Source organism: Cibotium barometz, chromosome 1 (genome assembly GCF_041138505.1).
Source record: "Cibotium barometz isolate CiBa-2024 chromosome 1, ASM4113850v1, whole genome shotgun sequence".
NCBI classification, from domain to species: domain Eukaryota; kingdom Viridiplantae; phylum Streptophyta; class Polypodiopsida; order Cyatheales; family Cibotiaceae; genus Cibotium; species Cibotium barometz.
The window spans coordinates 24,255,898-24,271,775 of record NC_141046.1 but is presented as its reverse complement, the minus strand read 5'-3'; positions in this window follow the sequence as shown (position 1 = coordinate 24,271,775).

The window sequence follows — 15,878 nt, the reverse complement described above, 5'->3', positions numbered from 1 at the left end:
ATTTTTGGCCCGAATCCCATCTGAGCCATTGTCTGTGAGATAAAATCCCAATTGACTGTGTCAAAAGCTTTAGCAAAGTCCACTTGCATAATAAAAACATCCTGGTCAGAATATTTTGCATATTCAATAGCCATGAGAGCATTGCCAATATTATTATGGATCTGCCGCCTAGGAACAAAGCCATATTGCAAGGGATGTAGACCCTCATAAAGCACTTGCAACAGGCATCAATGTGATGGGCCTCCAATCCATCTGAGATGCTCACACAAATTCCGCTTGGGGATGAGTTTAACTATGCCATGCTTCCATGATTGGGGGAGTACTCCTGTATGCCAAGCCTCATTAATCATTTGCAGGATAACACCTTTAAGGTCTTCCCAAAAGTGTAAGAAAAATTCCACCGTGAGGCCATCATACCCTGGTGCCTTACCAGTGCTGAGATGGGACAAGGCATCATCAAGCTCCACATCAGTGAGAAAGGCATATCAAGTTTGAGAGCTTCCTGTGGATTGAGAATGGGAAGAACATGCTGTAAAAGAGTATCCGGAGCTTGTAATTCATGCAAAGAAGTGGTATAGCAGGGGGTGCAAAACAGTTTCTGAAAATAAGAAAATCATTCATGTTGGAGCTCTGAGAAAGACCAAGTCCACTCACCATCCAGTTTACGGACTCTGAGGCAAGAGGTCTTCCTCCTGGAAGCATGTAACCCTTGAAAGAAAGATTTTGAAGAGCAGCCTTTATCCATGAATTGAGTCATCCTTGCCCAAACCTGCCACTTGGCCAATTTTCGTCGGTCAATAGCTTGCAAGAGAGCTGTTGACTGAGAGAGAGTGTCCATTTGTTGAGAGGAGAGGGGCTGCAATTGGGAATGTGCAGTCAAGGACTGAACTACTGCTTTGGCATGCTGAACTTTAGCTCTCCAGCCAAGCATGAAATTACTCCCATATTCATGAATAGCATGCTGAAGCCTGTCCACAAGGCGTTGCCATGCAAAATTACAGTCATAATGGACATGGCCTATAAGAGGAATTATGGCATATCGGATCAATTGTTGAAATTGTGCATGCTGCAGGTATCCTTTATTGATATGTTTCATCCGAATGGAATGTAAAGGCATGTCATCCCAGGGCTACCAAACTGAATATTCAGCCATAAAAGAGCATGGTCAGAGAGACCAAGAGAGTGATCAACCTCAATATGAAGACTGAAATCTATATATTGTTGAGCATGCAGTAAATACCATCTATCCAAGCAAGCCTAGTAGTTAGTAAAGGCATTATGATGATAGGTGTAGCCCACTATTCCAAAGTGCATGGCTGTCCATAAATCTTGTGCATGTGTCGTGGTGGTAAGTAACTCCTCCCATGATCGCTTTTCAGAAGGGATCATATGAGATCTATGAGTAGTGTTGTCTGATGGCATGGGAGAGTTATTAAAATCTCCGCCAAGAAGAGCACAAGATCGCCATGGGTAAGAAGCAATTGTGACATGTGAGGCTTCGACCGTAGTAATCACAACCTTAGTCTAAGTAAACTACACTTAATGATGTTTAAGAGATAGACAAATATGTGTCAATGCAATGCAGCTATATTAGATGATGAATGCGGTTACAATGAGATCCAAAGGGATCTATGCTGTCCTAGATGATGTGTACCCCTGGAAGAGAGGGAAACATGCTGAATAATGATGAAGGATGGCTGAAAGATGGCTGTCCTGACTCCAATGCTGAGTTCCACCACTTGTATGCTGGTATCCCTCTATGTAGGAGTTGGGAAGATGGCTGAATATGCTGATGCATGGATGCGCTACTGTTCCCAGCCCTCTTGGTGTAGAAACGCTGAAGGAACACACTGTTGGATGCTGAATTGTATCCCCCTTTGCTCCTAGGAAGGAAAACGCTGAAGAGATCCAGATACATCTATGCTGAAATGATGCGTTTCTTTATATATGGGGAATTGGTGCTGGTCGGCCAGCTTGAGTTGGCCAGCTCTGAATATGCTCACGACCGACTACCATTTAAATGCCATAAATGCTTTAAAGGCTTGTCGGCTGACTTGAATGCTGTCGGCTGCCTCCATAAGCCCCAACGCTTTTGTCTAGATGGTTAATATGATGCTACAATGCTGAATCCAACCCATACCATGTGGTACATGCTGAAAACATTCATTTAAATGTCCATAAAATGCCTGATAAATCCTGATTAAATGCCTGATGATGCCATGCCATAATATAATGCCATGTCACTGTACACCTGAATGGTGTGCACGTGACATTCCCCACTGCTAAACTGTTGCTAGGTGGTATACCTGGCAACCTTCGACTCCTCTGTGATCCTTCTCCTCCGAACCGCTGCCCCCTTCTATCTTCTGCTGTGACTAAGGTCGTCTGCAAGAGTGAAATCCTTTGAGCCAAGACTCTATATACTGCGGGAACTGAATGGCAAATGCTGCTAAAACTGCTTGGAAATACCTGAGTCACCCCCCTGACCTGCCTGTGGAAACCTTTCACTACCATCTCCGTCGTTCCTGAAGCTCTGAACCTCCTGAGGCGATGTTGGAGCAAACTTCTATCTTCAGTGGAAGAGAAACCCCTTGCTGCTGCCAGTTGAAGCCCAAAACTTATGTCCTCCTTTGATGATGGATGTCATTCTTTCCCAGAGAGTTCATGGGCAAACATGTATGCCTTGCAGATGCAAGATGGACTGCTAAGATGACTGCTAAGATATCTGCTATGCAAACCATGTGCAACCCTATATGCTGTGCAAGAATGGAGATGGATGGGTTACTAATGCATACCTAAGGGAAAATCCCTAAGGGTGGTCTGCAAGATTTTGAGAAATGGGTTTAACTGTGCGGAAGCGATTAACATGATGTCTGACTTAATGACTGATTGAATGAACATGATCTAAGGCTGGTTACCCTGTAACGCTCTGATACATGTGAGGCTTCGACCGTAGTAATCACAACCTTAGTCTAACTAAACTACACTTAATGATGTTTAAGAGATAGACAAATATGTGTCAATGCAATGCAGCTATATTAGATGATGAATGCGGTTACAATGAGATCCAAAGGGATCTATGCTGTCCTAGATGATGTCTACCCCTGGAAGAGAGGGAAACATGCTGAATAATGATGAAGGATGGCTGAAAGATGGCTGTCCTGACTCCAATGCTCAGTTCCACCACTTGTATGCTGGTATCCCTCTATGTAGGAGTTGGGAAGATGGCTGAATATGCTGATGCGTGGATGCGCTGCTGTTCCCAGCCCTCTTGGTGTAGAAACGCTGAAGGAACACACTGTTGGATGCTGAACTGTATCCTCCTAGGAAGGAAACGCTGAAGAGATCTAGATGTCTATGCTGCTGAAATGATGCGTTTCTTTATATATGGGGAATTGGTGCTAGTCGGCTAGCTTGGCTGCAGTCGGCCAGCTCTGAATATGCTCACAACTGCCATTTAAATGCCATAAATTCTTTAAAGGCTGGTCGGCTGACTTGAATGCTATCGGCTGCCTCCACAAGCCCCAATGCTTTTATCTAGATGGTTAATATGATGGTACAATGCTGAATCCAACCCATACCATGTGGTACATGCTGAAAACATTCATTTAAATGTCCATAAAATGCCAGATAAATCCTGATTAAATGCCTGATGATGCCATGCCATAAAATAATGCCATGTCACTGTACACCTGAATGGTGTGCACATGACAGTAATGGCATGCCACATGGAAGCTCTGGAAGTAGAAGTTTGCGAGGCATAAACAGAGGCAAATTCTCAAATATCACCATTGACATCACATTGAATCACCATCCATCTGCCATCACAATCATTGAAGGAGGCAAGCTGGGGCTGCAGTTCATGTCTGACCAATATCCAAAGACCCAAGAAATGCTTAGTACCTGCATAGTGGATATCATAGCCCCCAAAATAGCCAGCCTGGCCAGCCATAGAATGTTGGTTATGTTCTTGCAAACAGAGAATGTCCGGCTGCCTGGTTAAAACATAATTCCACACTAGCCTCCACTTAGAAGGATTGCAGAGGCCCTGTACATTAAGAGTGACACAATGGAGTTTGTCAAGCATAAGGATATATACAAAAGAGGAGACCAAGAATATACAACCAAAGAGTGCTTAAGCATTAGCCATCATGGGCTGCAGCCCTTCCTTCCTTGGGTCAAAGGATAGCCCTTCCTCACACTCACAAACAGGAATATGTTTTTTGAGAATGGACCATAGTTGTAGGGAGTCTGCCAAAAAGCCAAAAGTGTTTCCCAAAAAAAGAGTTAGGGAAACGAAGGCGAAGTAACATGGAAATTTTGTGGATGAAGGCCTTAGTGCTGGAGCACGTCCAAAACAAATGAGGCACCATTTCAGAAGGGGCCATGCATCGAAGACAAGAAGCAGATGCAATCCTTCATTTAGAAAGAGTGACAACCACAGATAAGGAACATGTAAGACAACGCCATAGGAAAAGCTTTTGCTTGTTGAGAGGCAATTTACTCCTCCATAAATTGCGAAGATTCTTTCGCCACCAAGCAAGTGATTTTGTCATATGCCAAAGAGAATTAGCATGTGAATGAATCCATGGTGATGGCTGGAGGAAAGAGTATGTCGTCCTAACCGTTAGGTTAGAAAGAATAACACGATGAGAATTTGAGCCCACCAAGTGTAACTGCCAATCTTGTAATTTGTCCCTATTAGATAAAGGAGGGATGGGAAGAAAAGACTGTAGCAAGTTAGCAATTTTCCTCCAAATGAACCTGTGATGCATGGCTAGTGGATAGGAAGCCATAGCCTGAGGGAAGGAAAGCATTTGACCAGTAGCATCAACAACATCATTTATGCACCTAATCCCCAATTTGCTGAGATTGTATGCCCGAATCGGCTCTTGCAGGGCCAATGGAGAATAAAAAACAGCACTCTAGTAAATGCTTTCCTACCGAAGGGAATTGGCATGAGACAAAAGGAAGGGTGCCCAATGAGCATGCGAAAGGACCTGTTTCCAATCGCAAATAAGTGAAGTGGCAAAAGGGCAGTCCGGGATAGAACCTACAAATCTGCCCAAAATGACCTCCCAGTGATCAGTGATCCATGCACCATGTGCAGAAGTGCGTAAGGCCGTGCACATGGTTGCAAGCATATGAGTCCATGGATGCGTTTGACGAAAAAAGGTGAGTAGGAGAGGAATTTTCCTTGCCAAGACATGATGCTCAATATTCAGCACAATCAATCCGCCATGCATCCTCGGGGAACAAACTTTTGCCATCCGCATAAGTCTTAAAGCTTTAGCACAGAAGACTTTGTTTTCCATAACAGCTCCATAGCCTGAGACATGAAAGCAGAAGTGTCCTGAGAGGTCCAATGTATCAAAGGCAAATAGTACTGAACATAGGCCATGATAATTGACTGGACAATCTGGAGCCTAACATGGAGTGGCCAGGTGGAGAGCTTCCAGTAGTGGAGCTTGGCATGAACTTTGTCAAAAATCCACTTTAACTGTTGTTTTCTAGTGATGTACCAGCCAATAGGGTAACCAAGATGGCGGACCACATCATAGGGTTGCATAATGTGTCCGGGCCACAAAAGAACATGCCAATCATATAAATGCAGAGGTATGAGGCTAGATTTGTCAAAATTGACATGCAGGCCAGCAGCCATGCCATATATAGAGAGAGTGTCCATAAGAGTCTTCAACTACTGTGGAGAATTATGCTGCATAAAGAAGAAGTCATCTGCATATGCCTGAGCCATAAAGGGAGGGGCTCCACGAATCTGAAGACCAATGAGAAGGTCCTGCGCGGTAAGATGATCCAAGTATCTGAGAAGTGGGTGAGTGGCAATGGCATATAAGAGGGCACTGAGTGGACACCCTTGTCTGACCATTTAACGACCCAAGGACCAAGATTGAGAAAGGTGATTGCCAAGGATGCATTGGGCTATAGAGTCAGCATACAAGCAGTAGATGACATTAGCCATTTTTGGCTCGAATCCCATCTGAGCCATTGTCTGTGAGATAAAATCCCAGTTGACCATGTCAAAAGCTTTAGCAAAGTCCACTTGCATAATAAAAACATCCTGGTCAGAATATTTTGCATATTCAATAGCCATGAGAGCATTGCCAATATTATCATGGATCTGCCGCCTAGGAACAAAGCCATATTGCAAGGGATGTAGACCCTCATAAAGCACTTGCAACAGGCATCAATGTGATGGGCCTCCAATCCATGAGATGCTCACACAAATTCCACTTGGGGATGAGTTTAACTATGCCATGCTTCCATGATTGGGGGAGTACTCCTGTATGCCAAGCCTCATTAATCATTTGCAGGATAACACCTTTAAGGTCTTCCCAAAAGTGTAAGAAAAATTCCACCGTGAGGCCATCATACCCTGGTGCCTTACCAGTGCTGAGATGGGACAAGGCATCATCAAGCTCCACATCAGTGAGAAAGGCATATCAAGTTTGAGAGCTTCCTGTGGATTGAGAATGGGAAGAACATGCTGTAAAAGAGTATCCCGAGCTTGTAATTCGTGCAAAGAAGTGGTAGCAGGGGGTGCAAACAGTTTCTGAAAATAAGAAAAGCATTCATGTTGGAGCTCTGAGAAAGACCGAGTCGATTCACCATCCAGTTTACGGACTCTGATGCAAGAGGTCTTCCTCCTGGAAGCATGTAACCCTTGAAAGAAAGATTTTGAAGAGCAGCCTTTATCCATGAGTTGAGTCATCCTTGCTCGAACCTGCCACTTGGCCAATTTTCGTCGGTCAATAGCTTGCAAGAGAACTGTTGACTGAGAGAGAGTGTCCATTTGTTGAGAGGAGAGGGGCTGCAATTGGGAATGTGCAGTCAAGGACTGAACTACTGCTTTGGCATGCTGAACTTTAGCTCTCCAGCCAGGCATGAAATTACTCCCATATTCATGAAAAGCATGTTGAAGCCTGTCCACAAGGCGTTGCCATGCAAAATTACAGTCATAATGGACATGGGCTGTAAGAGGAATTATGGCATATCGGATCAATTGTTGAAATTGTGCATGCTGCAGGTATCCTTTATTGATATGTTTCATCCGAATGGAATGTAAAGGCATGTCATCCCAGGGCTACCAAACTGAATATTCAGCCATAAAGGAGCATGGTCAAAGAGACCAAGAGAGTGATCAACCTCAATATGAAGACTGAAATCTGTATATTGTTGAGCATGCAGTAAATACCATCTATCCAAGTGAGCCTAGTAGTTAGTAAAGGCATTATGATGATAGGTGTAGCCCACTATTCCAGTGTGCATGGCTGTCCATAAATCTTGTGCATGTGTCGTGGTGGTAAGTAACTCCTCCCATGATCGCTTTTCAGAAGGGATCATATGAGTGTGCATGGCTGTCCATAAATCTTGTGCATGTGTCGTGGTGGGTAAGTAACTCCTCCCATGATCGCTTTTGAGAAGGGATCATATGGGATCTATGAGTAGTGTTGTTTGATGGCATGGGAGAGTTATTAAAGTCTCCGCCAAGAAGAGCACAAGATGGCCATGGGTAAGAAGCAATTGTGACATGTGAGGCTTCGACCGTAGTAATCACAACCTTAGTCTAACTAAACTACACTTAATGATGTTTAAGAGATAGACAAATATGTGTCAATGCAATGCAGCTATATTAGATGATGAATGCGGTTACAATGAGATCCAAATGGATCTATGCTGTCCTAGATGATGTGTACCCCTGGAAGAGAGGGAAACATGCTGTCCTAGATGATGTGTACCCCTGGAAGAGAGGGAAACATGCTGAATAATGATGAAGGATGGCTGAAAGATGGCTGTCCTGACTCCAATGCTGAGTTCCACCACTTGTATGCTGGTATCCCTCTATGTAGGAGTTGGGAAGATGGCTGAATATGCTGATGCGTGGATGCGCTGCTGTTCCCAGCCCTCTTGGTGTAGAAACGCTGAAGGAACACACTGTTGGATGCTGAACTGTATCCCCCTTTGCTCCTAGGAAGGAAAACGCTGAAGAGATCCAGATGTCTATGCTGAAATGATGCGTTTCTTTATATATGGGAAATTGGTGTTGGTCGGCCAGCTTGGCTGCAATCGGCCAGCTCTGAATATGCTCACGACCGACTGCCATTTAAATGCCATAAATGCTTTAAAGGCTGGTCGGCTGACTTGAATGCTGTCGGCTGCCTCCACAAGCCCCAATGCTTTTGTCTAGATGGTTAATATGATGCTACAATGCTGAATCCAACCCATACCATGTGGTACATGCTGAAAACATTCATTTAAATGTCCATAAAATGCCTGATGAATCCTGATTAAATGCCTGATGATGCCATGCCATAAAATAATGCCATGTCACTGTACACCTGAATGGTGTGCACGTGACATTCCCCGCTGCTAAACTGTTGCTGGGTGGTATACCTGGCAACCTTCAACTCCTCTGTGATCCTTCTCCTCCGAACCACTACCCCCTTCTGTCTTCTGCTGCCAGGACTGAGGTCGTCTGCAGGAGTGAAATCCTTTGAGCCAAGACTCTATATACTGCGGGAACTCAATGGCAAATGCTGCTAAAACTGCTTGGAAATACCTGAGTCACCCCCCTGACCTGCCTGTGGAAACCTTTCACCTACCATCTCCGTCGTTCTTGAAGCTCTGAACCTCTTGAGGCGATGTTGGAGAGAACTTCCGTCTTCTGTGAAAGAGAAACCCCCTGCTGCTGCCAGTTGAAGCTCAAAACTTATGTCCTCCTTTGATGATGGATGTCATTCTTTCCCAGAGAGTTCATGGGCAAACATGTATGCCTTGCAGATGCAAGATGGACTGCTAAGATGACTGCTAAGATATCTGCTAAGATGACTGCTAAGATATCTACTATGCAAACCATGTGCAACCCTATATGCTGTGCAAGAATGCAGATGGATGGGTTACTAATGCATACCTAAGGGAAAATCCCTAAGGGTGGTCTGCAAGATTTTGAGAACTGGGTTTAACTGTGCAGAAGCGATTAACATGATGTCTAACTTAATGACTGATGGAATGAACATGATCTAAGGCTGGTTACCCTGTAACGCTCTGATACCAATGTGACATGTGAGGCTTCGACCGTAGTAATCACAACCTTAGTCTAACTAAACTACACTTAATGATGTTTAAGAGATAGACAAATATGTGTCAATGCAATGCAGCTATATTAGATGATGAATGCGGTTACAGTGAGATCCAAAGGGATCTATGTTGTCCTAGATGATGTCTACCCCTGGAAGAGAGGGAAACATGCTGAATAATGATGAAGGATGGCTGAAAGATGGCTATCCTGACTCCAATGCTGAGTTCCACCACTTGTATGCTGGTATTGGGAAGATGGCTGAATATGCTGATGCGTGGATGCGTTGTTGTTCCCAGCCCTCTTGGTGTAGAAACGCTGAAGGAACACACTGTTGGATGCTGAACTGTATCCCCCTTTGCTCCTAGGAAGGAAAACGCTGAAGAGATCTAGATGTCAATGCTGAAATGATGCGTTTCTTTATATATGGGGAATTGGTGCTGGTCGGCCAGCTTGGCTACAGCCGGCTAGCTCTGAATATGCTCACGACCGACTACCATTTAAATGCCATAAATGCTTTAAAGGCTGGTCGGCTGACTTGAATGTTGTCGGCTACCTCCACAAGCCCCAATGCTTTCGTCTAGATGGTTAATATGATGCTACAATGCTGAATCCAACCCATACCATGTGGTACATGCTGAAAACATTCATTTAAATGTCCATAAAATGCCAGATAAATCCAGATTAAATGCCTGATGATGCCATGCCATAAAATAATGCCATGTCACTGTACACCCTGAATGGTGTGCACATGACAGCAATGGCATGCCACATGGAAGCTTTGGAAGCAGAAATTTGCGAGGCATAAACAGAGGCAAATTTCCAAATATCACCATTGACATCACATTGAATCACCATCCATCTGCCATCACAATCATTGAAGGCAAGCTGGGGCTGCAGTTCATATCTGACCAATATGCAAAGACCCAAGAAATGCTTAGTACCTGCACAATGGATATCATAGCCCCCAAAATAGCCAGCCTGGCCAGCCATAGAATGTTGGTTATGTTCTTGCAAACAGAGAATGTCCGGCTGCTTGGTTAAAACATAATTCCACACTAGCCTCCTTAAAGTTATTTTTATTATTTAATTAATTTTCCAAGGTTGGCCACATTCATGAAGACATGCCTTAGAAGCGAAATTCTAAAATATCGCTCCCATTCACAAGATATGAATTTTTTAGCAAACCCTTGAAAAGACATATTTATGGCCTACTGAGCTACCAAACTAGTGTTAACATTTGGGGGTCAAGAAAGAGCCACACTACTAAGGTAGCTACTGGGGAAGCCATTTGTAGAAGGCATGATGCGAATTCATCCATTCTAGGGGCCTTGGATGAGCCATCGTTACTTTTCAGAATCCATAGCATGCCTTCGCCTTCCAGATGGTACCATGCTAGCATGTAGTTTGCATACTGTGATTGCCCTGATTGGAGGTCAAAGTGCAAGCACTTCTATGGAATAAAGGTGATAATGCAACATCATTTTGCACACTTGAATGTATTTCTTCCTGTTGTCACTAATGTGCATGCACTAGCGGTCATTAATGACGGTATTGACATTGATGAAAATGACCTCTATGGCAATGGTATTACAGAAAACAATCCACCTATGGCCGATGATAAAATAGAGTCAATGGTGCCTTCTATTGATGAGAAAATTGGAGCCTATGTCATAGATTTGAAGAGGGTTCTACATGCTTTCAAAGTGAACTTGCAATCCTATGATCTTGCTACAAAGGAGACAGCCTTTCGTCGTCTCCAACAAGTAGTTGAGGCAATTGGTAGCCTTTCATCACATCCAATAGTGTTGACAAGCCACCTAGAGGCTCAGTGAGGTAGCGATGTCACGCTTACTTGCCTTGGGCATGGGAGATCCTATGAACTGAGGAACACTTATTTGCATGCTGACTCCATCCCACCAACTAAGGTGAGGGGTGCTAAGGCATAAGCACCAATGTCATAGGTGCTCTCTTTTTTCACTTGCATGCTGTCTTGCTTTCCCCGCAATGCTTCGCTACCCGACAAGATGGGGACCACATGCAACGCATCGATACACACAGAGTACTCACACCCCTAACCTAAAAATATCCTCAGTCTTGCAGGCGCGCTATGCGATGGTAAGAGAGTACCCCGAAGAAAGCTTTTTTAATTTATCCTTATTCCATAGCATTGAGCCATTTTTGTTTTAAAAAAAGAAAAGGTTTTTTTCTATTTTAAGCCTTTTTTTATCTTTTCCTTGACTTTTTTTCTATTTTTATTTTTTGCCGTCAATCAGAGCTTAGTATTCTTTTTGTTATCTTTTTTTTTTATACTCACAAATGTGAGTGGAATTGTTAAATTGATTCAAAGAGTATACATTGGGCCTTAAGCACCACTTGTGCCTTAAGGGGGCTAATCTTCCAAAAAGGAACTCCTTGCTTGCAAAACTTGGGGTTCAAGTATACACAGACATCGGCTGCTGCTCTGCAGGAGGAAACAAAACAACAAAACCCTATCAAGAGATACAATCATCAAGTACCTTCTTGGGAAACCCAGCCTATCCTCTATTTGACGTATTGGAGCGTAAGTCTTTTATACCAGTAAGAGTTGGCTCGAGGGATACCTTCCGCTGAGTAGCTTCCACCTTTGACGAGCCACTCTGTTCACCCTTGCACAATGTAGTATGGTTTCAATCTGTGGCTTGCCCATCCAAGCAAAGCACAGAAATTGCCTGTGTGAGAGCAATAGTATCTGTCCAGTCTAGATGCTGTGTTAGCATAGTGCAGACTGGTATAGGAGAATCCTAGAGAGCTGCTCCATGGACCTAACGACCAGATGTCTACCAGTGCATATTTTTCACAGAGTGCCTGCCATTTCACTTTCTCAGATCTAGTCAGGAGGCTAGCAGACCCTGTCTTATCCTTCCTTACTTCAATCATGTTGAAGTCGCCCACTAAGCACCAATCGCCCGTCAAGCTGAGCATTCTTGAGATCTGCCCATAGTTTCGCTCTCCCCTTTGTATCACATGGGCCATAGACATTCACTATGGTAAGAGTCGACTCAACCCACTTAATTCTTACAGCCACGGCTCTACCTGACTCGTGATTCAGCACCACTCAAGGCTCAAGATCCCTGCCTATAATCATAAGAATCCCACTGAAACCATTTATGCTATCACCATAGAAAACCAGCTTTTTCCCAAAGACTTGTTTTCTCAAACACTTAGCATTTAAATGATGGTCTTGTATCGCCCAACAATCCTTATCTTTCGCCTTCCTGACCTCTTCCCAATATAGGGTACTTTTCCTTGTTGTTTTAATGCCCTTCACATTCCAAGAAGCAATTTGGAGTGTAGAGGTCATGGGGAGAGAGGAACAAATTCTTCTACATCTGAAGTTTGATCCATTTCTTCATTTCTTGTCTTTTGCGATGCAGGAGGTTCTTCCAAGGCTAGCAGATCAGCCTCCTGCGGGATACCGGTGATGGCACGGAAGCGGTAAAGCTGTTTACGCCTTTATAGAATGCCACACTTCCACACACGCATGCAAACACACCAGAACACCAGACCAAAGAGCATGAACAAAACTTATATTTCAGAAAGAACCTTCATCTTTACAGAATTGGATATCCAAGATATCCCAGACACCAGCTTCATCAAGCACCCGCTCGCAATCAGCCCTCTCCAGCTCCTGGTCGCTCCAAATCCCTTCGCTCCTTGCTTCTCTGCAACCAACCTCTTCGTTCACTGCACTACACCTCAGCTGAAGATCACTCTCCCCTACACCAACACACTGCCAGTTCTCAAAGCAAAGACCCGGTCATCATCTAACTTTGTCACCAACCCAACAACCAGCCCACTCCACAGCACCAAGGCAAACAAAACCTAGCCACACCTCTGAACTTCCCTGCCTCTCAGAGACGGCAACCACAATACTAGAACCCAAACACTCTGACGTCGACCAGCCTCCCCAACAGCCCACCAAAAGCCTGCTCGTGTGCTATCAGCCCCTGCCGGCTTCACAACAACCTAACTCTCTCTCTGTCTCTTGCCTGCGCACAGCCCTCACGTCTGCCCGCCTAGCTGCAGCTCACGAGTTGCCCTCCTCTGCACTCTTGTGGCTGCACACGCCTTTAACTCCCTATCACCTCCGCCAGTCGCCACTTGCCTCACGGCTTCTTTAGTCACCAACCTCTGCGCCTACCAGCCACCACAGCCAATTCTCTCTCTTCTTATGCTGTCCACCCGTCAGCCTGTCGGCCAAGGCTTCCACGTCAGCCTATAACGCCAGCACCTCCACACTTCTTGCCCTTCTGCACTACGAGGCGTCTGCTAATGCTTCCATCACCCTCACCAGCTGCCTTGCGCCAACCAGACCTACTCTCAATGACGTTCTCTCTCTTCTGGCGCCCTAATCATCATCGCCCATCACCTCTCTCTTTGCTTTCTCTGCTTGGTCGCTTACCAGTCGGCAGCCTGCAGAAGACCCAACACAATACCCCCCGTGCGCATCCAGCAGCCCGCTCCAGCTTCTCCTTCTCTCGTCGTCGCCCAGCTCCTCTTTGCTACGTGCTCACCTGTGTGTGTGCAGCTACGCCCAAGAGCTCCCTTCTCTGCATGCCTGTGGCTGCACATGCCCCAGAACCCCCCACTCAAACAACATGGCGGCCTCCTCCTTTTCCTGCAGCTCGTGTATCACCCGCCACCTCTCCATGCCTCGCCAGCTTTTGGATGGTATGCGCTGGCGGCCATTCAAAGCTCCCATGTGGCCTTGCACAAATTAGCCACGTTTTATATCATTTTTATTTGTTTTAAGCCTGATGGATGGCCACCTTTCCTTCCTATTTCACACCAATTGCTCAAGGCTACACTAGCGCTTTAATCATTAATTGCTCTTGCCTTCACACATTCCCAAACACAACCTTCAGTGCCCCACTCCATTTGGACGCGCACACAATTCAAATGGCTGAGCGGCTGATATCATCCTCAGTGGACCTCTCACTGGACAGGCCTGTACATGCTCACATCAATACCATCTACTCTGTACACCTGGCAATGCTCTCAAAAGCAAAACGTTCACACACGCCATGCACACGTATGTACACATTATCAGCCTCTATTTTTGTCCACACACTGGCCTTCCCATTTATATGCAGGGGATGCTTATCCTTCTCTTTAATAGTGTTGTTATTGCCCGCCTTAAGTTCTTTAGCCAGAGCTTTCACCCTTTTGATTGGTCTGAATGTCCTTTGTAAGGGTGGGATCTGTAGTGCTGAAGAAGTTGTCTCACAGTTAAGAATTTAGGTGAGGCAGATTGAAAAATGAAAGTACTTTCTTTGTTTATGCCTTTAGTGTCTTGAGGAAATCTTGTCGTTGGCTGCTTCACCACATCTTTAAGTTGTCCTATAACATCTTCCATAGTTTTTGCCTCGTTGACCCCCTCCATCTCCCCTGCGTTTGTTTCTTTATTGGTCTCATCCTTCTTTTCACCCTCCATCTGCGCTCCAACGCTGGATTACCTCTCTTATCCCTGACTCTTGTTCCTTGGTATTCTTCCTTTCACTTTGCTTTACTTGGACAGTCCTTTGCAAAATGACCGAAAGTGTTACATGAAAAACAAGCCCCAAAGTAGGTCCCAAAGTTAAGTGGAATTATTTTCAGCCCCGCCCCCACATTAACCACCATATTCTTCGGTGGAGTCTTCGCGGCATTCCATCCAATGCACACTCTGTTAGACGCCCTACCAAGATCCCTCCTGTTTGGAACACACAAAGGGGTCCCCAATTGCCTTGCCAGGTCCCTCAGATGATCCCAAAGCCAGCAAGGTAAGCCAGCAAGGTAAGCCTACAAACTCAACCCAAACCGGATGAATTTCTTGATTTGGCGAGTCAAACAAAGGCTCCCATGGCAGTACACAAACCGTTGTCCTATTGAAGACTAGTGAACCTTTGTCCAGGACATCTCCTTCCTCATTGAATCTAACCGAGAAGAAGCCCTTTCCAAGGAAATTAGCACTTTCCACTGCACCTCCATGCGTCAGTAACTAAGGTCCCTGCAACCATTGCATTAGTTCATATCTGTTTGGGGTCCCTCCACTGAACCCAAAGATCAATGTTAAATTTGCTTGCAAGGCCAATTGTTTCTTGATGAGACTGTCGGAGGAATAGTTACTGTGATCGCCTCCTCAGCAACCACTTTCTGCGGGCGGAAGAGTCTTCTTGAGAGCACTATAACCTTTATCCGCAAGGTCTTCCTAAACCCTCTTACCTCTATCCATTTGAGAGCTAGTTCTTTCGTTACTGCTACCTCCTCTGTCCAGCTGTTTAATGATCTCTTTCAATTCTCTTTCCAGCCGGACCTTCTTGATCTTTAGTGTGTCATATTCCCCTTCCCTCTCCGTTCCACTAGGGATTGCCTTAGACACCTCCTTGGAGTCTATACCCTAAACTATGTTTGCAAATGAGATTCCTGGAATCAATGAGGTGGCCTGGCCATGCTCTTTGCTAGTTACGTTGACCTTTGCCTGCTGTTCATCGGGTTTCACGGCTGTTACTTCAATCTTGTAGTGCTCCCTTGGAACCGTCTGAGCCATGTCTATTACCTTTTTGGCAGAAGGGGCTTGAGTGTTATCCCCTTTCAGCGCTGCGTTACCTACTCCTGGAATGTCGAGCTCCTCCTCGACTGTCATGTCCATCGTAATATCTTCCATCGCATTTCTTGGAAGCCCAAAAGCCAAGCTCGTGGGAAGACAATCACAGAAGGATTAACTCTTAATAGACGGATTAAGACAGGCCCTGCTACTACT